Source organism: Trichechus manatus, unplaced genomic scaffold (assembly GCF_000243295.1).
Source record: "Trichechus manatus latirostris isolate Lorelei unplaced genomic scaffold, TriManLat1.0 scaffold00023, whole genome shotgun sequence".
Classification (NCBI taxonomy): domain Eukaryota; kingdom Metazoa; phylum Chordata; class Mammalia; order Sirenia; family Trichechidae; genus Trichechus; species Trichechus manatus.
In genome coordinates, this window is record NW_004443959.1 from 13,839,731 (window position 1) to 13,864,265 (window position 24,535).

At 39.2% G+C, this 24,535-nt stretch overlaps 1 non-coding gene across 1 annotated transcript; it reads left to right on the forward strand.

The window, feature by feature from the left end:
• The first annotated feature begins 10,784 nt into the window (after positions 1–10,784).
• On the forward strand, positions 10,785–10,855 carry TRNAS-GCU (transfer RNA serine (anticodon GCU)). Its single transcript has one exon. It is a non-coding gene; the product is annotated as a tRNA-Ser (tRNA).
• Positions 10,856–24,535: the final 13,680 nt, after the last annotated feature.

Consider the following 24,535-nt stretch of genomic DNA (forward strand, 5'->3'; position numbering starts at 1 on the left):
AAAACCAAACCAAAATTACAAGAAATACAAAAGGGACACCTCTGGTTAGAAAATCAATAACATGATTGATTAGAACACAGACTATAACAAGGACAGAGTAACCAGATATCAATCCAGATAGGGAAGACACAAAAATAAATCAAAGCTAAAACACCGAGAATAGGGAAACAGAGACGTCAATGTAAAAGATGACAACATTAAAACGAGAAAGAGAGACAAAAAAATGTAGTCATACGTCTTTCAGATGGAGAGGAAGACAAGGTGATATAAAGAAATAAAAGAGTGGTTTAAACTTAGAAAAATAGGGGTAAATATTAAAGGTAATCGCAAAGGAAACTAACAATCCTACACATCAAAATAACAAGAAAAACAGAAAGACTCAGCAAATAGAAAATCAGCAACAATAAAAAAGAGGAAAAGAAAATATATAAAGAAAAATGACTCAGCACAGAAAATTAAGTGGAACAAAGAAACTGTCAACAACAAACACACACAATAAAAAACATCAAAATGACATCACTAAATTCACACCTATCAATAATTGTGCTGATTGTAAATGGACTAAATACACCAATGAAGAGGCAGAGATGGCAGAATGGATAAAAATCACGATCTGTCTATATGCTGCCTACAAGAGACACACCTTAGATTTAAAGACACAAACAAACTAAATCTCAAAGGATGGAAAAAATATATACCAAGCAAACAACACTAGGAAAAAGAGCAGGAGTGGCAATATTAAGCTCTGACAAAATAGACTTTAAAATAAAATCCAGTACAAAGGATAAGGAAGGACACTATATAATGATTAAAGGGTCAATATACCGCGAGGACATAACCATAATAAATATTTATGCACCCAACTACAGGGTTCCAAAATACATAAAACAAACTCTAACAGCATTGAAAAGAGAGACTACTCCACAATAATAGTAGGAGACTTCAACATACCACTCTCAGTGAAGGACAGAACTTCCAGAGAGAAGCTCAATAAAGACAAGGACGCTCTAAATGCCGCGATCAACCAACTTGATCTCATAGACATATACAGAACACTCCAGCCAACAGCAGCTAAGTATGCTTTCTTTTCCAATGCACATGGAACATCCTCCAGAATAGACTACATATTAGGCCATAAAGCAAGCCTTAACAGAATCCAAAGCACTGAAATATCACAAAGCATCATTTCTGACCATAAAGCCTTGAAAGTAGAAATCATTAACAGAAAAAGTAAAGAAAACAAGTCAAATACATGGAAACTGAACAACACCTTGCTCAAAAACTACTGGGTTGTAGAAGAAATTAAGGATGGTGTCATGGATTGAATTGTGTCCCCCAAAAAATGTGTGTAGCAACTTGGCTAGGTCATGATTCCCAGTATTATATAATTGTGTTATCTGTTGTGATTTCCTTATGTGTTGTAAACTCTACCACTGTGATGAGATTATATGTGATCTCCTTATGTGTTGTAAATTCTATCACTGTGATGAGGTTATACTGATGAAGTTGACAAGATTAGTGTCTTAATGCAATCTCTTTTGAGATATGAAAGAGAGAAGTGAGCTGAGATACATGGGAACCTCATACCACCAAGAAAGCAGTGCTGTGAGCAGAGCACGTCCTTTGGACCTGAGGCTCCTGCACAGAGAAGCTCCCAGACCTAAGGAAGACTGATGACGTGGACTTTCCTCCAGAGCCGATGGAGAAAGCGTTCCCCTGGAGCTGATGTCCTGAATTTGGACTTGCAGCCTACTGGACTATGAGAGAATAAATTTCTCTTTGTAAAGCCATCCACTTGTGGTACTTCTGTTAGAGTAGCACTAGATGACCGAGACAGATGGAATAAAGAAATTCACAGAATCAAATGAGAATGAAAACACATCTTACCAGAACCTTTGGGACACAGCAAAAGCAGTGCTCAGAGGTCAGTTTATAACAATAAATGCACACATCCAAAAAGAAGAAAGAGCCAAAATCAAAACATTAACCCTACAACTTGAACAAGTAGAAAGAGAGCAGTAAAAGAAGCCTTCGGACACCAAAAGAAAGGAAATAATAAGAATTAGAGCGGAATTAAATGAAACAGAAAATAGAAAAACAATTGAAAGAGTTAACAACACCACAAGATGGTTCTTTGAATGGATCAACAAGATTGATAAACCATCAGCCAAACTGACAAAAGAAAACCAGGAGAGGAAGCAAATAACCTGAATAAGAAATGAGATGGCTGATATCACAACAGACCCAACTGAAATTAAAAGAATCATAACAGAATACTATGAAAAATTGTACTGTAACAAATTTGAAAACCTAGAGGAAATGGAAAAATTTCTAGAAACTCACTACCTACCTAAACTAACACAACAGAGGTAGAACAACTAAAGAAACCTATAACAAAAGAAAATATTAAAAAGGTAATTAAAAAACTCCCAGCAAAAAAAAGCTCTGGCTCCGAAGCTTTCACTGGAGATTTCTATCAAACTTTCAGAGAAGAGTTAACACCACTACTACTAAAGGTATTTCAGAGCATAGAAAAGGATGGAATACTCCCAAACTCATTCTATGAAACCAGCATAACCCTGATACCAAAACCAGATAAAGGCATCACAGAAAAAGAAAATTACAGACCAATATCCTTCTTGAACATAGATGCAAAAATCCTCAACAAAATTCTAGCCAATAGCATTCAACAATATATCAAAAAAATACTTTACCATGACCAAGTGGGATTTACACAAGGTATGCCAGGATGGTTCAACATTAGAAAAACAAGCAATGTAATTTATCACATAAATAAAACAAAAGACAAGAACCACATGATCTTATCAATTGATGCAGAAAAGGCATTTGATGAAGTCCAACACCCATTCGTGATAAAAAACTCTCAGCCAAATAGGAATAGAAGGGAAATTTCTCAACATAATAAAGGGCATTTATACAAAGCCAACAGCCAGCATCATCCTAAATGGAGAAAGTCTGAATTCATTCCCCTTGAGAAAGGCAACCAGACAAGGATGTCCTTTGTCACCACTCTTATTCAACATTGTGCTGGAGTTCCTAGCCAGAGCAATTAGGCTAGAAAAAGAAATAAAGGGCATCCAAATTGGTAAGGAAGAAGAAAAAGTATCTCTATTTGTAGATGTTATGATCTTATACACAGAAAACTGCAAAGAATCCACAAGAAAACTACTGGAACTAATAAATTTCAGCAAAGTATCAGGATACAAGACAAATGTAAAAAATCAGTTGGATTCCTCTACACCAACAAAGAGAACTTCCAAGAGGAAATCAGCAAATCAATATTATTTCCAATAGCCCCTAGGAAGATAAAATGCTTAGGAATAAATCTAGTCAGAAACGTAGAAGACTTATACAAAGAAAACTACAAGACACTATTGCAAGCAACCAAAAGAGACCTACATAAGTGGAAAAACTTATCTTGTTCATGGATAGGAAGACTCAACATTGTGAAAATGTCAATTCTACCCAAAGCCATCTACAGATAGAGTGCAATCCCAATCCAGATTCCAATGGCATTTTTTAATGAGATGGAGAAACATATCACCAACTTCATATGGAAAGGGAAGCGGCCCTGGATAATTAAAGTATTACTCACGAAGAAGAACAAAGTGCGAAGCCCCACATTACCAGATTTTAGAAACTAACATACCACTACTGCAGTCAAAACAGCCTGGTACGGGTGCAACAACAGATACATAGACCAAAGAACAGAATTGAGAATCCAGACATAAATTCCTCCACCTATGAGCAGCTGATATTTGACACAAGTCCAAAGTCTGTTAAATGGGGAAAAGACAGACTCTTTAACAAATGGTGCTGGCATAACTGAATATCCATCTGCAAAAAATTGAAACAAGATCCATACCTCACACCATGCACAAAAACTAACTCAATATGGATCAAAAAGCTAAATATAAAATTGAAAACAATAAAGATCATGGAAGAAAAAATAATTAATTTAGAAGTAGATGGCCAAGTCCCTGTTCCTAGTCTCTTTTAGTCTGGAAGATCCCTTGAAACCTGTCCACCATGTGTGACCCCTCTGGTATTCGAAATATCAGTGGCATAGCTTCCAGCATCACAGCAAGCCACCACAGTAAGACAAACTGAGGGCTAAGGGACACCTGACCCAAGTCATAAACAGAATACATACCATAAGCAACAGTGCAAAAACACCAGAAGAGAAACTAGATAACTGGGAGCTCCTAAAAATCAAGCACGTATGATCATTGAAAGACTTCACCAAAAGAATAAAAAAACAACCTACAGACTGGGAAAAAATTTTTGGCTATGACAAATCCTATCAGGGTCTAATCTCTAAAATCTACAAGTTACTGCAAAACTTCTACAACAAAAAAGACAAATAAGCCAATTAAAAAATGGGCAAAGGATATGAACAGGCACTTAACCAAAGAAGACTTTCAGGGGGCTAACAGGTACATGAGGAAATGCTCACAATTATTAGTCATTAGAGAAATGCAAATCAAATTAAAATGAGATAACATCTCACCCCAACATGGCTAGCATTTATCCAAAAAACATAAAACAATAAATGCTGGAGAGATGTGGAGGCACTGGAACACTTATACATTGTTGGTGGGAATGTAAAATGCTACAACCACTTTGGAAATCAATCTGGTGCTTCCTTAAAAAGCTAGAAATAGAAGCGCCATACGATCCAGCAACCCTGCTCCTTGGAATATATCCTAGAGAAATAAGAGCCATCACATGAATAGATATATGCACACCCATGTTCATTGCATCGCTGTTCACTATAGCAAAAAGATGGAAATAACCTAGGAGCCCATGAATGGATGAATGCACAAATTATGCTATATTCACACAATGGAATTCTAAGCAATGATAAAGAACGATGATGAATCTGTGAAAGATTTAAACTATGAAAAATAATGTTCATCACTACTTTTCCTCTGATCTCATAGAATTATATGAATCCAATGAGAAAATTAATGGGAAAGGATTCTATTAGTCTTATTCTTAAATACATGTATGTTTAGACTTAATAATGGACATACCTCCAAGACTGTAATAATGAATATACTTCAACAATTTCATTGAACCTAAGATACCACTGATTATAAGACATCCCACTTTTAGAAATAAAAAGATGGGGGTAGGGAGAGGATACCTTGTTATCCATGACAACACTCTAGGGCAAGTGGTTTCCAGATTTAGGATTTATATGTTGTTGTTAGGTGTCCTCGAGTCAGTTCAGACTCATAGTGATCCTATATACAACAGAAAGAAATGCTGCCTGGTCCTGGACCATCCTCACAATCATTGTTATGCTTGAGCCCATTGTTGCAGCCGCTGTGTCAACCCATCTCGTTGCGGATCTTCCTATTTTTTGCTGACCATCTACTTTACCAAGCATGATGTCCTTCTCAAGGGACTGGTCTCTCCTGATAATATGACCAAAGTACATAAAACGAAGTCTTGTCATCCTTGCTTCTAAAGAGTATTCTGGCTGTACTTATTCCGAGACAGATTTATTCGTTCTTCTGGCAGTCCATAGTGTATTCAATATTCTTTACCAACACCATAACTCAAATGCATCAGTTCTTCTACAGTCTTCTTTATTCGTTGTCCAGATTTTGCATGCATATGAGGCAATTTGAAAATATCATGACTTGGGTCAGGTGTATCTTAGTCCTCAGTTTGTCTTACTGCGGTGGCTTTCAAATACCAGCAGGGTCACACACGGTGGACAGGTTTCAAGGGAGCTTCCAGACTAAGACAGACTAGGAACAGGGACTTGTCTATCTACTTCTAAAAAAACTGGCCAGTGAAAACCTTATGAATAGCAGTGGAACATTGTTTGACGCAGTGCCGGAAGATGAACCCCTCAGGTTAGAAGGGACTTATATAGACAAGTAAATTATAAACAAGACAATACAACAACCTATCATCACTGTTGATTCTCAAAAGAATGAATATTTAAACATTAAAAACTAGGGAAGACAATTTTAAATATAAATAGTAGTCCTTCCCGCTAAAAATCACATGTACACGCATATATAGGCTTATTAAAATTTAAAGAACAGTGCCACCTAAGAGAAAAGTTTTTGGGAATCACAGCTATAGGGAATGGTGATGATTTGCATGTAGATCCCCAAGGGCACTGGAAAGAGGAAAAGATACAAAGTAACCACTGCAATAAAAAAGATTTAGTATCTTTACTTTTTTATTAAACAAAGAGAGTGTGGTGATGATGTGTTAGCCTTGGGTGAAGACTAAGGTAGATCATGTAAATTACCTGATCATAAGCCAAGGTAACAGGAAGGTGAGACCTGCATCAGCCAAAATAGAAATTAAGATTCTGCTGGGATATAGCCAAGAAAGGAGAATTCTCAGCTACATCTAAGATTCAGTAGCACCCAGAGGGAATTCCAGACAGAGTTAGAAGGGTGAACTAGGAACAGGTGCAATTGTAAGGAAAAAAATAAGTATCAGTGATTCTAAGAGCAGAGTGAGTGTTTTCCAGCCTAAGGTCACAAGTAGTTCTCAGTTGTATAGGTACTGTACTAATTAATGCATTATTTTTTTTTTCACACTAAGTTCCATTAATTAAATATCTTTATATAACTTTGGAGCCCTGGTGGCACAGTGGTTAAGAGCTCAGCTGCTAATCAAAAGGTTGGTGATTCAAGTCCCACAGCCACTCCTTGGAAACCCTATGGGGCAGTTCTACTCTGTCCTATAGGGTCGCTCTGAGTTAAAATCAACTCGAAGGCAATGGGAAATATACTTTGTGGATATTTTGATGATTTTCTATTATAGATTTTAAGGGCCACAGGGAAAGGAGATACATGCCAAGCAACACTATCCCATGCAACGAATTACTTGGAGGAATTTATAAAATTACGCCCAGATGGAAGTACTTTCCCTATAAGGGAGTTACATCATTTACTGTGTCTACTGATTGCTATCATAAGAAACTGAAACTAAGTTCATTAATGTGGTTTATTTCAGAAATCACAATGCTTTCTCTCCATTCCAGGCAACCATGGCAAGTTAGAAAGAACACCAGTAGGAGGCACTGTGCCTGAGAACGAGACACCTCAGTCTCGGTGCAAAACCTTTCTCCTAGGCATTAACCACTATTTGCTCACTGCAGCTGAATTAGAGCTGCAAGTATTTTATCTTTGATCCTGAGAAGTCCCAAACAGCAGAAGTGGAAACAACTGATCCTGTAAAATCATCCACCACCAGTCTTATGGGTACTTCTTGTTGTTTGCATTCTAGTCGATTCCGACTCACAGCAATCCTATAAGACAGAGTAGAACTGTCCCATAGGGTTTCCTAGGCTGTAATCTTGGAAGATAGAAAACCAAATAGCAGGACAAAATCCCTATTCCAAGAGGCTAGGGTTTCAGGTCCAACCAAGAAACCAACCAGTTGCTGTCATGTCAACTCCAACTTATGGCAACTCCATGTGCATTAGAGTAGGACTGTGCTCCATAAGGTTTTTAATGCTTAATTTTTCAGAAGTAGATCCCCAGGCCTTTCCCTCGAGGTGCCTCTGAGTAGATACGAACCTCTAACCTTTTGATTAGCAGCCAGGTGTGTTACCTGTTTGAACCAGCCAGACACTCCAGAGCTTCAGGTCAGTTGAGCTAAAAAAGCATCTCCGATGGTGGTGACGTTGATGGAAACTTCTGAAGTTTTTTGTGCACTGCAACCCAGGTGAAGCACTTACTATCAGCAATATAATATGCTAGGCACTTCAGGTGAATACCGATAAGTAGACTCAGACCTTGGACTCTCAAGGTATTATTTACATTTCTTCTCTCTGTTACCTTGCGTGAGTTACTTGAATCCTCTCTACCTCAAATTGCTCATATGGAAAACAGAGATAATAATGGTTACTTACCTCATGCATTTGTTGTGAGGCTAAGAAGTGACAATATATTTAAAGCCCTTAGAACAGTACTTGGCACATAGTATGCACTAACAAACACTAGCTCCTATTATTATTATTTACATCAGCACACTTAATCATTGAATCCTAACAGCCCTGTGATCACCATAATTGTGATTACATCCATGAGAAAATTAGGTAGCTTATTCAGAATCACACGGGTCTTTCTGATTATGCAGTAGAGCCGGATTCTCTCTTCTCAGGTTTTTTCTATCACAGTCCACTGTGCTAAATACCCATTGCAGTCGAATCGATTCCAGTTCATAGCGACCCTATAGGGCAGAGGAGAACTGCCCCATAGGTTTCCAAGGAGCAGCTGGTGGATTCCATCTGTTAATATTTTGGTTAGCAGCCAAGCTCTTAACCATATGTTGCTAAATGGGGAAGGGGAAGGGGAAAAGAAAAAAGCTAGGAGAGAAAAGTAAAGTTAACAGACGGAGAGCAATCTCTGAGCTTCACGCAGGTACACAGTAAGTAACATGTGTCACTCCATTTGATTTGCACAGACCACACACACTGTTAGATGGTGACTGCACTTTAACATTCGGGAACCCAAGAATAAGCAAAGTTAAATAACTTTCCAGGGTCACAAAACTACATGAAATGGCTGAGGAAGATTTAAACCCAGGTGTGTCTAACTCTGGAGTCACATTGTGGTGCAAAAGGTTAATACACTCAGCTGCTAAACAAGAGGTTGGAGGTTCGGAATCCACCAAGGAGTGCCTCAGTAGAAAGACCTGGCAATCTACTTCTGAAAAATCAGCCAGTGAAAACCCTATGGAGCAGTTCTACTTTGACCTACATGGTGTCATGATGAGTTGTAATCGACTCAGCAACACCTGGTTGGCTGTCTAATTCTAAAGATAATACTTTTCCAATAAGTCTGAAATAAATGAAAGATGTGAGTTGAGCGTTAAGGTAAGAGTTGAAAGTTAAGGCAAGAGTTGTAGGAGAGGGTCAGAGCTATCCTGTATAAAAATGTACTGACTGTGCATCAAGGATCAGTTACGTTGACAGACGTTTGGAACAGTGATTAACTTTCAAGTAGCGAGTCCTGGAGTTGTGAATCTTTCCCACAGAGCATGGCCAAATATTGAGAAGATCTTAAGCAGAAGCTAGTAACTCTCCAGCTTTCCAGGTCACTTGCCTTCCATAGATCATACAGCATAGTTGAGTGAGATATTCCATAACTTCACACTTATGAGGTCTCTCCATTCAGCACTGGCTGACTTCAGTAAACCCATGGCAAAACTGTTACACAATTTTGTAAACACAAGAACTAGAAAAGAAAACTCTGGCCCAAGTCATAGAAATTTAATGTGAAAGAATCCCTGCCTTTAAGATGTGGGTGAGCCAGTTGGCTGTTCATAAGAACAGCAAAACCTAGAAGCCAATCGAAAAAGCAGCATACAGTGTGACCGCAGAGAGAAAAATACTTGGATTCTTACCCTAACAGCTGTTCAGAGGCTGAGTATAAGAATGTGCGAGTGTGTGTGTGGGCAGAGAGGTGGTATGTTATGTGGTTCACTTTTTAGCAGATCTAAGAAAAAGCAACTCTCAAGTATGGTGAGTAAAAACTCTTTTAACTTTGTAGGCTGGCTGGATGGCTGGATGGATTGGGGTGTTTTAAATATCTTGTTCCCTCAATTTATATCTTCAACACAATTAGATGAAAAGGAAATTATTTGAGATATTAGAGAAAGTTAGAGTCCAAATGACGTATAGAAAGCCTGTAGTCCTACCTCCTCATGGTAAAATCTAGAACAGAGAGAGAGAGAGAATAGCTTGCCTGAGATAAGAGGCACAGAAGCAAAGATGATATTACAACTCAGATCTCAAAATCCAGTGGCATTGTGTTGCTTTGTTTTATTTTACAAAGTCACAAGTAATCTTAGGTCAGAAAAACCTGAAATCATGTGTGTTACTAACATTTGTAAGAAGTGGATGGACAAGCAAATAGGTTTTTGAATGATTTGGTGGATAAGGTGGAAGAAGTTGCATATACGCAGAGAAGGTTAGGCTTAAGTGAGGAAGGAAAACAATCTATACTGAATTGAGATTTCTAAGGGGCTCTAAACTTCAGTTTTCTTCCCATCATTAATGACATTTAACTTGAGCAAGCCTCCCCTTGTTGGTCCTCAATAATCTTTAAAATGTAGTGAAGCAAAGAAAGTCATAACTATGTGACCTCTAATACCCTTCCCATTGGGAAAAAAAAAAAAAATAACCCTCTGCCTCTCTAATGAGATGAAAGGAAATATAGATGAAGAAAAGAAAGGAGAGAATGTGCAAAGGAGAGAAAGAGACAGAGAGAGATTATTGTCTTGAGCCGCCAGTGAGATTTATGTTTCCCTGTTTCTCTGTAAAGCAAGAGGCATTTCAAATGCTTGTCTATCTTGGGGTAAGACATCCCCAGAAGCAGCCACACCCAGGTATTTTCCAGAGATCAGGAGCAATTAAAGGATACATATTTTTCCACTTTCAAAAGGCAGCTTCTTGGGCAATCCCCGGAAGGAATTGGGGAGGACACCTACTCCAAGAATGCAGCTGCGCCCTTCCTAGAAGGAAGTGTTGGGGCCTGTGGTGGCAGCTGTGTCCTAGGCCGACACTTTTTTTAGTCCTTCTGCATAGTCTGATGGCTTTGGGACCTGTTGAGCATTCCTGGGTGTGGGCACAGATGCCTGTTGACCATGACCCAGCAACAGGTCTCAGGAATGAGTGTTACACCGTATTTATAGCCACCTCATGGTTACTTTATTTTCCCTCAGGCTGGAGAAAAAACTTAAACAGCAAGATATTTCAGGTTGCCTAATATTCCACCTCATGAGTAATTCAGTGGTAGAATTCTCACCTGCTACGCGGGAGGCCCAGGTTCAATTCCTGGCCCATGCAGCCCACTGTCCCCTTGGAGCCGTGGTGGTGTAGTGGGGAAGAGCTCGTCTGCTAACGAAAAGGTCAGCAGTTCAAATCCACTATCCTCTCCTTGGAAACTCTAGGAGACAGTTCTACTCTGTCCTGAAGGGCTGCTGTGAGTTGGAATTGACTTGACAGCAATAGGTTTGGGGTTTTTTAGTTAATATTCCTGCCTGACCCAATAGTATCTGTGTATGAGCTCAACCCTGCTCTCATACTAGGTGGAGATGTCTTCATCTCCCATCTCGTCTCAGCTTGCGCAGTCAAAAAGACCACACAAAGCTGCTCTGACCCCTTGAAGGACTGACTCCCACCCAAAGAAACATTGATGTATCAAAGACACATAATTCATCACAGCAGCATCGGGGCCTGCAAGAGAAACAGCTCTCAAACTGTTTCCCCGTCACTATATATTGCATGAAGTCCCTGGGTGGTGCAAAAGGTCAATAAGCTCAGCTGCTAACCAGAAGGCTAGAAGTTTGAGTCTACCCAGAGGTGCCTTGGAAAAAAGGCCTGGCTATGGACTTCTGAAAAGCTAGCCATTGAAAGCCCTATGGAGTACAGTTCCACTTTGATACACACGGAGTCACCATGAGTTGGAATCAACTCGATGGCACCTGTTATACATCACATGTTGATTGCACAGTGCAGCCCACTGACACAGATGAAATAAAGAGAAACAGAGACCACGTCACATTTCTCAGAAATCTGCCAAGTTCACTCCCTCCGTGTTCAGAGATGGTTGACACTAAGTCTCATCATTAATTTCTTAAACTGAATTAAGACTTAAGTAACAGCCCAACCTTGGGGTTTGGAGGGAGGTGGGGAGGGGACAGGGTTTTAAAGACTGCCTTGCAGGAGTCCATTTCTCACAAGTTCTAAGCAGAGAGCTTCACACTCCACCAAACCATGATGTTGTGGAAAGATCTAGAGTATAGCTCTGAACGCTGAAGTTGGTGACTAGCTTGGAGAAGTTGGGTGAAACATAACTACTTTGTGCTTAGTTTCCTCAAGTATAAGTTGAAAGAAATTTTAACTAGATGAGTTTAAGGATCCTCCTAGAAGTGAAATCCTATAATTCAATATAATCAACATATACTGAGAACTTATAAAGTATAAAGACCAGTTGTTATTTAAAAATTAGTTTTCCTACTAAAGAGAGACTATAATGATGATGTCTATCTTTCCAGAATCTAAACTGACAGCATTTGGCGCTGATGGTGATTTAAGTTTTAAGGCTTTCAGCAGATGCAAACAATTTGTCTTTGAATCCAGAGTCACTCTGAATGGTGACAATTCTGGTTTGTTTCTATATGAGGAACAGAAAAGCTTTTGTGAAAATGTCCAATGGGGTAGTTGTATCTAAAGAAAAGTTCTTGTAATTGTGAGTTTTGAGGCAGATCTCAGGGCAAATAACAAGCCTGGCTTTTTCACTAAGAACAGGAGACACTCCTATTACAGGCTTCTTCTTTTAGGGTTATCCCGGCCTATTTTCCAGGTCAGCTGCTCTAGAAACCTCACAAAGGACTGTCAAAGCAAGGAAAGGGAAAGGAAAGAAATCCTTAATGAAGCTAATGCTCAGCAGCAAGAGGATAATCTGAACATCTGGGGAAACTCAGCTTTATGGTCAGCTTAATAAAAATGCTCACTCTATCTAGAAAGACCTGTGTGTTGCAAGACAGAGTCTAGTTCCATCGTATTAACCAGCTGTCTGACATCAGAGATGTTAACTGCTCTATCTGGACCATGATGTCTTTGTGTGTAAAATGGGGAAAAGGGGGCTAAAATGATCTCCAGTCTGTTTCAGCATCACCCTTCTGCCCCTCTCTGGTGTGGACTCTTCGAGAAGCAGGCAGGGGCTTCAGATGTGCTGCCTATGCCTCCTCCTCCCTGCCACCCACACAGCAGACGACTGGGCTGCTGGTGGAGAGGCGATGAACAGTGCAGCAGCCAGAAAAACATATGCCCCATTGGATTCCAGCTATTTTCCAGGAAGAACATCGTGGTTCTTCCCACACACAAGCCCCCCTTGGCAGGGGCACCGAGTAAAATGTCTGCAGCTGCCACCCAGAGCACTTGTGGTAACGGCCTGCGGTTCCACTCTGTTGGAGTTCGGATTGGGAACAGCCAAGCAGCAGACAGTATCCTACCAGGACTGAGACAAATGACCCCACCATGCCAATGACCCTGCAGCAAGTCCAGGTGCTTTCCTGGACCAATCACACACCATTAAAAGCTAACCTTCTTGGAGTAGCCAATGGAAGTTTATTGAGGGCAATCCCCTCTCAACATGAGGATTTATGGCTTTCCGAAATTGGACATTGGTGATGTTTTGACAAGAGGAATAAGATTCCTTCATCCTGCTCCACAATTCAGCAAATAAGAAAGTTTGTCCTCAAACTGTATGGAAAACAGAAGATGAGCAGGTGTCAAGAGTCCCATTTTGTTACAAGTAAATATTTGTCAACAACTGCCATCTTATTTCCTTTAATAATTACAGATAACGATTATTTCGCTCTTACTCTATCCAGACACTGTTCAAAGAGTATCACCTATGTTAACCCATTTAATGTTTAATAATAGCATGAAATGCTGTTGTGATTTCTATTGTACCTAAAAGGAAACAGGGGTGAGTCATGTTCCTGAGGTTAGAAGGGTAGTTAGAGGTAACATTGGGATGTGATCCCATATGGTCTGTCTCTAGAGTCCACAAAGTCCATGTTGGTCACCACTGCTCCACAGTTGCCTCTAAGCCTGCAATTACAGAAATCTAGAGCAAAGCTAGTAGAAAATGAAGAAGACAAATACATTCTAATGTAGAACCATGGAATTGCCTGTATAGATTCCTCCACCAAATAGCAGCATTTCCCCTAGAGTTTTGGATCAATTGCAAGTTTACCTGAGGATTCAGAATGCCCCTTCCATGTAAAGCCTGCTCCAGCACAAAGCTTCCAGCTGAACAGAAGGCTAAGGAAAGGCAGTGTTCTCAAGATCCTTGCTTCACACAAGAGACTAGGGACAGGCTCCTCTCCTCCGTGCTCCCCGCATGCCCTGCCCTTACATCTCCTACACAGCAGCTCATTCTCTGTCATAGTTGTATGTCTTCTACACAAGGCTTCAAGCTTCTTGAGGGTCTTCTTAGTATCCTCATTACAATGCTTGGCACATAGTGGGGTACTCGAAAAAATATTTGTGGACTCTATCAATGAACTTCAGAAAAAAAAAAATTAACATTTTCTTGAGAATCCAGTCTCTCAGTGAAATAGAACTAGAAATGCATCACTAGAATTTTACCCTGGTTGGGATGCTGTTTCCTAAGGTAGAATATAAGGGGGAGGGAGGGGAGAGGAATTTATTAAAGGTAATTTTTTGAATCCAAAAAGCAATTACATGAGGAGTGTTACCAGTGTACACAAGGTTGGAAATGCCAATGTCCCCAGATTAGGAAATACCAAGATAGGTTTTCCCTTAGTCTCAATCTGGTTAACACAGTGCACTTGACAAAGATCAATAAAACTCAATACTTTCTTTCCAAGGAATTTACGATCTAGTGACGAAGAGACACAAACATGAATAATACAATGGCATGACCTTGAGAAGTTGGTTGGAGAGAGTGCAGGAAGCAATGAGCACTTGCTAGAGACTTTATGGCCAGTCTTGGGGTTCCAAATATAACTCCAAGGCTAACGTGTGGAGAGATCTCATTAACATTCACTTGGCACTTGGAGTAAATAGGGATAAGATCCAGAAATTTTCAATGTTCAGAGAACAACAGTTTCTGGCTTTCCTATTTTTGCTGTAATTGACACCAGGTATCCAGAGTCCAATTCCATGCTGGCTAAGAAAACACTGGCTTTTCATTCTATAGAATTCCTACTGAAGAACAAGAGTTGAATCAGACTCCAAAACTTCAAAAGAGAGTTTCTTTTCATGACCCTAAGCTTTGTGGGGAGAAGAAAAAAGGCATGTTACAATGTAGGACTCTCGATGCCCTGGGAACAGGGTGAGCTATTATAGCTAGGACCTCACTCAAAGTGGAGCACAGTGTGATGAGCTAGCCTTTCTGGAGGCACCAGAAACCTTTGTGTGTGCTTGGTTTTCTATCAACACAATATACCACCCTTAGTCTATGGATTCCTATGCTAGGCTGTGGTTGCCAAGCAGGGTCATTTAAAAAAAATATTAGAGATAAAGGAGTTATCAGTGAAAGGAAAAGGAGGAGGAGGACCATGAAACCAAATGCTTTCCCGCTAAATTTCTATTTCTGCCAATTTTCTTCAATCAACCAAAGCAACTTGATTTACCTGATCAATCAAATTCCTGAGCATGAGAAGTGATAATCTTCATGATTGTGTCCCAGTCCACCCCTCCCTTCCCTCCACTGCTGGTCCCCATATCTTCTGTACCAACTGCATAAACTTTCTTAATAGTCTCTAAACAGCCCATGCTCTTTTATGCCTTAATAACTTTACATATATTGTTGCAAGGCAAGCGCCATAGAAGAAGAAAAGATAGAGCATCACTACATTGTCTATGTTAGTAAAACATTTTTTTTTTTTAAGCTTTTTACATTATAGTATAGGTCCCTGGCTGGCACAAAATGTCTACACTCGTCAGCTAATAACCTAAAGTTGGTGGTTCAAAACCACCCAGCAGCTCTGCAGAAGAAAAACTTGGCAAACTTCTTCCATAAAAATTACAGCCCAGAAAACCCTATGAAGCAGTTCTACTCTCTAACACACTGGGTTGCCATGAATCGATTGACAGCAACAGGCTGGTTAAGTATTACAGTAGGGCAGCAGTGACAGTTCACTAGTAGAATTTTCACCTGCTACGTGGAAGATCCAGGTTCAATTACCGGCCAATGCACCTCATGAACAGGTGCAATTCGTCTCTCGGGGCAGGAGTGTGGGGATGCATGTTACTAAGATGCTGAACAGAATACATCAGAGCTTCCAGACTAAAATGAACTAGGAAGAAAGGCCTGGAAAACTACTTCTGAAAATCAATGAATGAACTCCCTTTGGATCACAGCAGTCAGATCCACAACCAGTCATGAGGATGGCAGAGGACAAGGCAGTGTTTTAGTCTGTTGCGCATGGGGTCGCCAGGAGTCCAGCGTCAACTCGAAGGCAGCTAACAATAACATCTTACAGTACTTACTGTACTCTCTTACAATTATTTAGTTACATATTGTTTCTCACCTTAGAATATGAACTACTTTAGAGCAGGAACCACTTTTTGTTCATCTGTATGCTCCTGCACAAAGCACATAGCTTGGCAGAGTCCATTATATTATAATGATTATGTGCTCATTTAGTATGTCCATTATAGAAACCTGCATTTTTGTGTTAAACAAAGTTCAGTGAACTATGTATTTCCCTAGGTACAATAGCATTCTCTTTCTGAAATAAATTTTATTCCTTCCTATTGCTGTTATAAAAACACAATACTTTTAGGTGGGAGAAATTCCTTAATTCTAGACTCCTTGTCAACAATTGATTCCAGTTTGCATTCTGAAACAGGAACATATTTTTTGTATAAATTTGGCTGCTCCAGGACATAGCTATTTAAGGTCAGTCATTATGATTTCCTACAAGGAAGAAATTCAACTGTATCTAGAAGTAAATATCCATTCAACAAACATGTGTCACATACTGTGTACAGACATTGTGTATGCTTGAGAAAAATGAGAGGTGAGTCATGTTTTTGACTTTCAATGTGCTACGATCCAAAAGGGATGTAGATATGGGAATAGTGTGTGCTAAGTATAAACAGAGCACTAAGTGTGTAATAAAGGGCGTATACAAGGGGCACAAGATGGAAATGGTTCACTCTGCTGAGGGGGAAGCTGGGCGGAAAGTGATCAAAGCCAGCTCCACAGAAGAGAAGCTTGAGTTGAAAAGCAATGAGTAGGAGTTGGCTGGTTGGATTATTAGGAAACATCTTACTGAAGTGCCATCACCACATATCACAGAAATCCAAATAGAGGCATTTTACATCAGTGTTATTCCCAGGTCCTAGACAAGACTCTTATCACTTGAATGAGCAGAATATAAGAAATGTCCGCCCCCAGAACTCCAGTAGATCATCTCAGACATAGCAAGCAGCTGTAAAAGTTTAAATATATGTCTGAGTTCAGAATTAACATCTATCTTTTCACTATAGATTTAGGCTTGTGGAATATATATTCTACGAAGAAAAGGCCTAGAAATTGCTATTCAATATCCAACTGAATGAAGGTTAAGAATATAATAGTATCTTATATCTTCTGGCATCAAGGGATCTTTATTCCATGACCATAAAAGTTGAAAGTGGAATAATATTCATATCTTTGGAAAATATCCTGCACTGCCTGTAATATTAGTAATGGACTCAAAGATCCATGTCACAAGGCTTTTTTGTTTCTAGATCTAGAAAAGTTGCCATCTATTTTCAAGGGTTTATGTAGCAAGACGATTAAGACCAACCAATGTTCCTTAAGATTAGTTTGTGGTCACATATCATTACTTTACTGACACCCTAACTTACCTCACACCCTAAGAGAATGACGTCATATAATCAGGACAAAAGGGAATGCAAGAATACAGTCAGTCCATGGTAACTATGGTAACTGTGTTGAAGTCCTTAGTGAAAAGAGAAAAAGGACTATAAATAAAAATGTAATAGGGCAGACACATTCTTCCTGTAGTCCTTGCTAGTTCCTTTCCTGTATTTTAGACTACTTATTATTTCTCTTGATGCCCCCATGCAACTGAGGAAATCTGATGAGTCTGGTATAGAGCTGCCTTCCACTTGACCACCTGCTTGAGGAAGGCCAAGCAAGAAGATGGCAGTGTCTGATGGAAAAGAGACGTAGAATTAAAGATTTAGAAAAGCTTAGTTCCAGGATTCAGAAAGTTGGGATTTTTATTGGGGTGTTTTGTTTTGTTTTTGGCTCATCACTTACTCTTAAAGTGACAATATTCAGAAGTCAGGACAAGAACAATAGTCTAGGAAAAAGAAGCTGGCTTTAATTTAAATGCATTGTTTTTTAGAAGGGGTTCATGGACCTTCTGCCTCAGAGTCACCTGGGATGACTGTTAGAAATGCAGATTCCTGAATTTCCTGCTACCCTAAATTGAAATTTGTGAGAGGAGGACTCAAAATCTGCATTTTTCATAAGTACTTTGAGTAGCTTTTATGCACTCCCAGGTTTAAAGCTTTCCTTTTGATCTTTACTTCTGACCAGGATGGTCTTACTCTCCCACCTTAAACAACTGGAACACTGGACAAACTATATAAAGCAATGGTGGTCAGGCATTGGACAGCAGATGGGACCTTGATCCTGAAGAAAAGAAACCCAAACAAGTAAACCCTACAATTGTAGCAGCTTACTGCCTGGAGTCCAGTCTTGGTGCAAAAAGGGAAAACCCCAACAGCTCAGAATCCCAGCTTAGCTGAGAAGGCAGAGAAAAGAGATTGATTCAGCTAGAATTTGTGGAGTAGAAATACTGTGGAGGGGAGCACTGCTCAGAAAAAGAGGCCTGGGGATCTGCACTGGGGTTCCCTTGAGTCTCTGGCTGATGATCTGTGCCTGTGTGAGAGGAAGCTACCCGAGACTGGGAAAAGAACCTCCAAAAACCGTACGCAGCTCACACATACCTTTTGTTTCCACCAGTCAGCATAGAAAGACTTAATAATACAAGGGACATTGGAGAGAATCTCAGAAGGGTCCAAAAAAAAGAGAAAACTTGTTGCTATTGAGTCAATTCTGACAGAGTAGAACTGCCCCATAGAGTTTTCAAGGAGCTGCTGTTGGATTCGAACTGCCAACCTTTTGGTTAGTGGCCAAGCTCTTAACCACTTTGCGACCAGGGCTTCATCACAAAATTAGCCCTAGTCTAAAAGCTGCAGTGGACCACCCTTATAAATCTTAAAAGCAAGCTTCAAAATAACTCAGCTGTTGTGAATAACTTAATTACATACTAGAACAAAATCCAATACCGTTTAAAGAATACAACAAAATCCAGCGACCAACAAAATAAAATTCACTATGACCAGCATCCAATAAAAAATTATCAGGAATGCCAAGAAGCAGGAAAATATGACTCATAACCAGGAGAAAAATCAATCAACAGAAACAAATCCAGAAATTACAAAGATGATGGAACCAGCAGACAAGAACATTAAAGCAACAAATATAAAACATTACAAAATAAAACAATGAAACATAAAATAAATAATAAATTTGTCTTCATTAAAAAAAAAAGAAAAGCTTTGTTCTTTTAAAAGATATTGTTAAGAAAACGAATAGGCAAGCCACACACTGGGAACTATGTCTAACAAAGGACTTGTATCCCAAATACATAAAAATCTTTTACATTTCAAAAATAAGAAGACAAATAACCTGATTTAAAAATGGGAAAAATATTTGAAAAAACACTTGACCAAAGAATTTGTACTAATGGTGTAAAAGTACATGATAAGTTGCTAACATCATTAGTCATTAGAGAATTTCAAATTAAAACCACAATGAGACCACTACACACCCACCAGAATGGCTGAAATGAAAAAGACTGACAACTCCAAATATTAGTGTGGATGTGGAGTAACTGAAGCTCTTATTTATTGCTGGATTTATTGCTGGTGGAAATTCAAAATAACATGGCCCCTTTGGGGAAAAAAAGTTTAATAGTTCCTTATATAGTTAAACATCTACTTGCCACATGACAATCACACTCCAGGTAAACGAAAATATATTCTCACAAAGACTTTTATTTATTATGTTCATCTCAGCTTTAGTCATACTATCCAAAAGCTGGGAACAAATCAAACACCCATCAATCAGTGAATGGATGAGCAAATTGTAGTATATCCACACACTACAAGGCAATAAAAAGGAACAAAATATTGACACATGCAACAAAGTGAATGAATCTCAAAACATTATATTAAATGATAGGAGACCAACACAAAAATTGCATCCTAAATTATTCCATTTATATAAAATTCTAGAAAAGGCAAAACTATAGTGACAGAAAGTAGATCAATGGTTTCCAGGGACTAGGAGATGGAGACAGAGAACTGACTGCAAACGGACACAAATGAAATTTTCAGGGTCATGAAAAGATTCTATGTTATGATTTTAGTAATGATTATACAACTGTATATACTTATCAAAATTCATAAAATTGTATCTTTAAACTGGTTGAATATTATGATCATTATGAATACCACGACTTCAATAAAAGTGATTTTTTAAAAAGCAACAAAAAATGTGTATCTCCATCAGCATAACTTGACCATGACAAAGTCATAGAAGCTTCCTAGACACATCCAAACACATTGAGGGATCGAGTTGCTGGTGCTGAGGGCTGAGGACCATAACCATAGTCTTGGGGAGCATCTAAGTCAATTGGTATAACCTAGTTCATAAAGAAAATGTTCTACATCCTACTTTGGTGAGTAGCGTCTGGGGTCTTAATAGCTTTCAAGTGGTCATCTAAGATACATCTATTGGTCCCATACCATGCAGAGCAAAGGACAATGAAGAAAACAAAAGACACAAGGAAAATATTAGCTCAAAGGACTAAAGGACCACATGAACCAGAGCCTCGACCAGCCTGAGCCCAGAAGAACCAGATGATGCCCGGTTACCCACTAACGACAGCTCTGACAGGGATTACAGCAGAAAGTCCCAGACAGAGTGGGAGAAAAATGTAGAACAAAATTCAAATTCATGAAAAAAGACCAGACTTACTGGTCTAACAGACACTGGAGGAATCCCTGAGTCTATGGCTCCCAGACACTCTGATAACTCAGAGCCAAAACTACTCCGGAAGCCCATTTTCCAGTCAAAAATCAGATAGGCCTATAAAACAAACAATAACGCACTTGAGGAATGGGCTTCTTAGTTCAATCAAATATACAAGACCAAACGGGCAACTCTTGCCCAAAGAAAGATGAGAAGGTAGGAAGGGACAGACACTGGACTAATGGACACAAGGAACCCAGAGTGGAAAGGGGGAGCATGCTGCCACATTGTCGAGATTGCAACCAATGTCAGAAAACAATATGTGTACGAATTTTTGAATGAGAAATTAACGAGCTGTAAACTTTCATGTAAAGCACACACACACACACACACACACACACACAAAAGTCTATCTCCTCTGTAAGCCAGATTCAAAAAACGCCCTTGTGGTCCATATTTCGTTGGAAACTACATTTGCATTCAGAGCACAAATTCTAGCTCAAGTATGAGTAGTGGGTTTTCTTGGAAGTTTCTTATTGTACTACATATATTTGTGAAAAATACATAACAATAGTTGCTGGTTTAGTATTCATGGACAGATTTGCTGCCAAATCTCCTTCTACTAACATGAGGACGCTGTGCTGAGAATGTGCCCTGTGACTTCTTCCTATAGAAGCAACTATTTTTCTTGTTGTGAATACATCTCAAAGGCTGGTGGGGACTCATTTGAACACTAGCTTCAGTGGCTAATGTAGAGATGCTATTAGATAAGATGTACTCAGGTAGTTTTCAGCACAGCACCTAAGAAGTCCTCTGAAGAACAGAGAGGCTACATTTGTGAATAGAATCACAAACCTAACAATAATCAGATGTATCCCTACTTCATTAACTATCTCAAGTCTAGAAATGCACCACTTGTTCAAAGGAAAGACGCAGAAAAGGAGTAGTGGGTTTCTGCCACATTGTTGGCTGTATCACTCACGGAATATTTGGAAATGCTGGTCATCAAGATGACTAGGAGATAAACTGATTTATGGATATAAGGCAATTAGAACTTCAGCAGATGTTTGTTCGTTTGTTTTTAGAAATTGGAACGGTTAGTCTTAAATGTACAGAGAAACGTAAAGGCCCAAACATAACCAAGGCAATAATGAAGAGAAATGCAGAAGAGTTACACAGGCAAATATCAAGACTTTCTATAAAGCTGTAGAATCAAAGCACCGTGTTATTGAAGCAAGGACAGACAAATAGATCAATGGAAAAGAACAGCGTCTAGAAGCATATCTACCATGTGTGAACGTGTGGTTTATGATAAAGATAACACTGAAGAGCCTTGGGGAAGGCACGGTTTTTCAAATAAATGGTACTGGATTAATTGGGCTTTCATATGGAAAAAAACATGAATCTGGATTTCTACTTACTGCCATACACAAAAAGAACCCTGGTGACACAGTGGTTAAAGCTCTCCGCTGCTAATCAAAAGCTTGGCAATTCGACCACCAGCCACTCCAAGGGAGAAAGATGTGGCGGTCTGCTTCCGTAAAGATTACAGCCTTGGAAACACTGTAGGTCAGTTCTACTCTGTCCTGCAGGGTCGCTATGAGTCCGAATAGACTCAATGGCAATGAGTTTTTCTGATTTTAGAAGAAAACAGGAGAATACCTTCATGACATTAGGTTAGGCAAATATTTCATAAACAGGGCAGATGAAGCACTAACAATAAAGGAGTAAAACTGTGAAATTAGACCACATTAAAATTAAGAATTTTTTCTTCTTAAAAACAGGCGATTAACAAAGTGCAAAGACAAGCCGCACAATGGAATGGTCTCGAGCTATGCTGGTTTCCCAATGAATTTATTCATGATTTGTGTACTTTTTAATATAAAATTTAAGTTTGCTAAAATTTTATGTTTAATAAAATATTTATTTAAAGTGTCAGGTGGCGCTTCTGGTATTTTATAGCAGAGTAAGTTAAGCACAGATAAAACTTAATTTGCGGAAGGTTGCATAGCTAGTAAGGGAAGGAACTGGTATTAGAACCCAGGCAGTCAAGTTTCAGAACCCACCTTCTTAAAAATTCTGCAACACTACCCCTCTGTGACATAGGTATTATCATCTTTAATTTTTATAAGGAAACCAAAGCTCATACAGGTTATATCCTAACCATGGTCATCCAGTTCAGAAGTTGTGTTGCAATTACTTTTGGTCATGTAACTAATATTCTGTCTTATCTTGGACATTTGTATTGCAGAGGTGGAGACTGACATCAGTGGATTTTTGTTTTTAGTAGCAAACCCAGAAAATATTTTCTCTCCCACTGCAATTAAAAAAAAAAGTCCAGGTGTGGCTTAATTTATGGATCTTGTCTAAAATAATAACAAAAGTAATTGATCTACATATTATTATCGTAGTCTTGGAGTCCCCGGGTGGCACAGATGTTTAAGTGCGCAGCTACTAGCTGAAAGGATAACAGTTCAAACACATCCAGAGGCACCTCAGAAGACAGGCCTGGCAATCTTCTTCCCAAGGATCACAGCCTTGAAAACCAGATGGAACATTGTACTCTGTACACATGGGGTCACCATGAGGTGGAATGAACTCCCCAGCAACTAACAACGACAATATTATTCTTATGTGGAAACATGCTCCTCAGTGGCATCTTTGATTATTCGTTCTGCTCTAAAGTTCCCCACGTGTCTTTCAGTTTGCCATACTGTAGCAGCTTCTGTGTTGCTGTGATACTGGAAGCTATGCCACCGCTATTCAAATGCCAGCAAGGTCACCCATGGTGGACAGATTTCAGCTGAGCTTCCAGACTGAGATAGACTAGGAAGAAGGACCCAGCGGTCTACTTCTGAAAAGAATTAGCCAGTAAAAACATTATGAATAGCAGCGGAACACTGTCTGATATAGTGCCGGAAGACAAGCCCCCCAGGTTGGAAGGCACTCAAAAGACACCTGGGGAAAAGCTGCCTCCTCAAAGTAGAGCTGACCTTAATGACATGGATGGAGTCAAGCTTTCCAGATCTTCATTTACTGATGTGGCATGACCCAAAATGAGAAGAAACAGCTGCAAACATCCATTAATAATCAGAATGCGGAATGTACGAAGTATGAATCTAGGAAAATTGGAAATCATCAAAAATGAAATGGAACGCATAAACATCGATATCTTAGGCATTAGTGAGCTGAAATGGACTGATATAGGCCATTTTGAATTGGACAATGATATGGTCTACTATGCCAGGAATGACAGCTTGAAGAGGAATGGTGTTGCGTTCATCGTCAAAAAGAACATTTCAAGATCTATCCTGAAGTACAGCGCTGTCACTGATAGGTTAATATCCATAGGCCTACAAGGAAGACCAGTTAATATGACTATTATTCAAATTTACTCACCAATCGCTAAGGGCAAAGATAAGAAATTGAAGATTTTTACCAACTTCTGCAGTCTGAAATTGATGAAACATGCAATGAAGATGCATTGATAATTACTGGTGATTGGAATATGAAAGGATCGGTAGTTGGAAATTATGGCCTTTGTGATAGAAATGATGCTGGAGATCGCATGATAGAATTTTGCAAGACCAACGATTTCTTCATTGCAAATATCTTTTTTTTTTTAACAACATTAATGGTGACTATACACGTGGACCTTGCCAGATGGAATACACAGGAATTAAACTGGCCACATCTGTGGAAAGAGATGATGGAAAAGCTCAATATCATCAGTCAGAACAAGGCTTCAGGAATTGATGGAATATCAATTGAAATGTTTCAACAAACAGATGCAGTGCTACAAGTGCTCAATTGTCTACTCCAAGTAATTTGGAAGACAGTTACCTGCTCAACTGAATGGAAGAGATCCATATTTATGCCTGGTTTAAAGTCAGGAAAGGTGTGTGTCAGTGTTGTATCCTTTC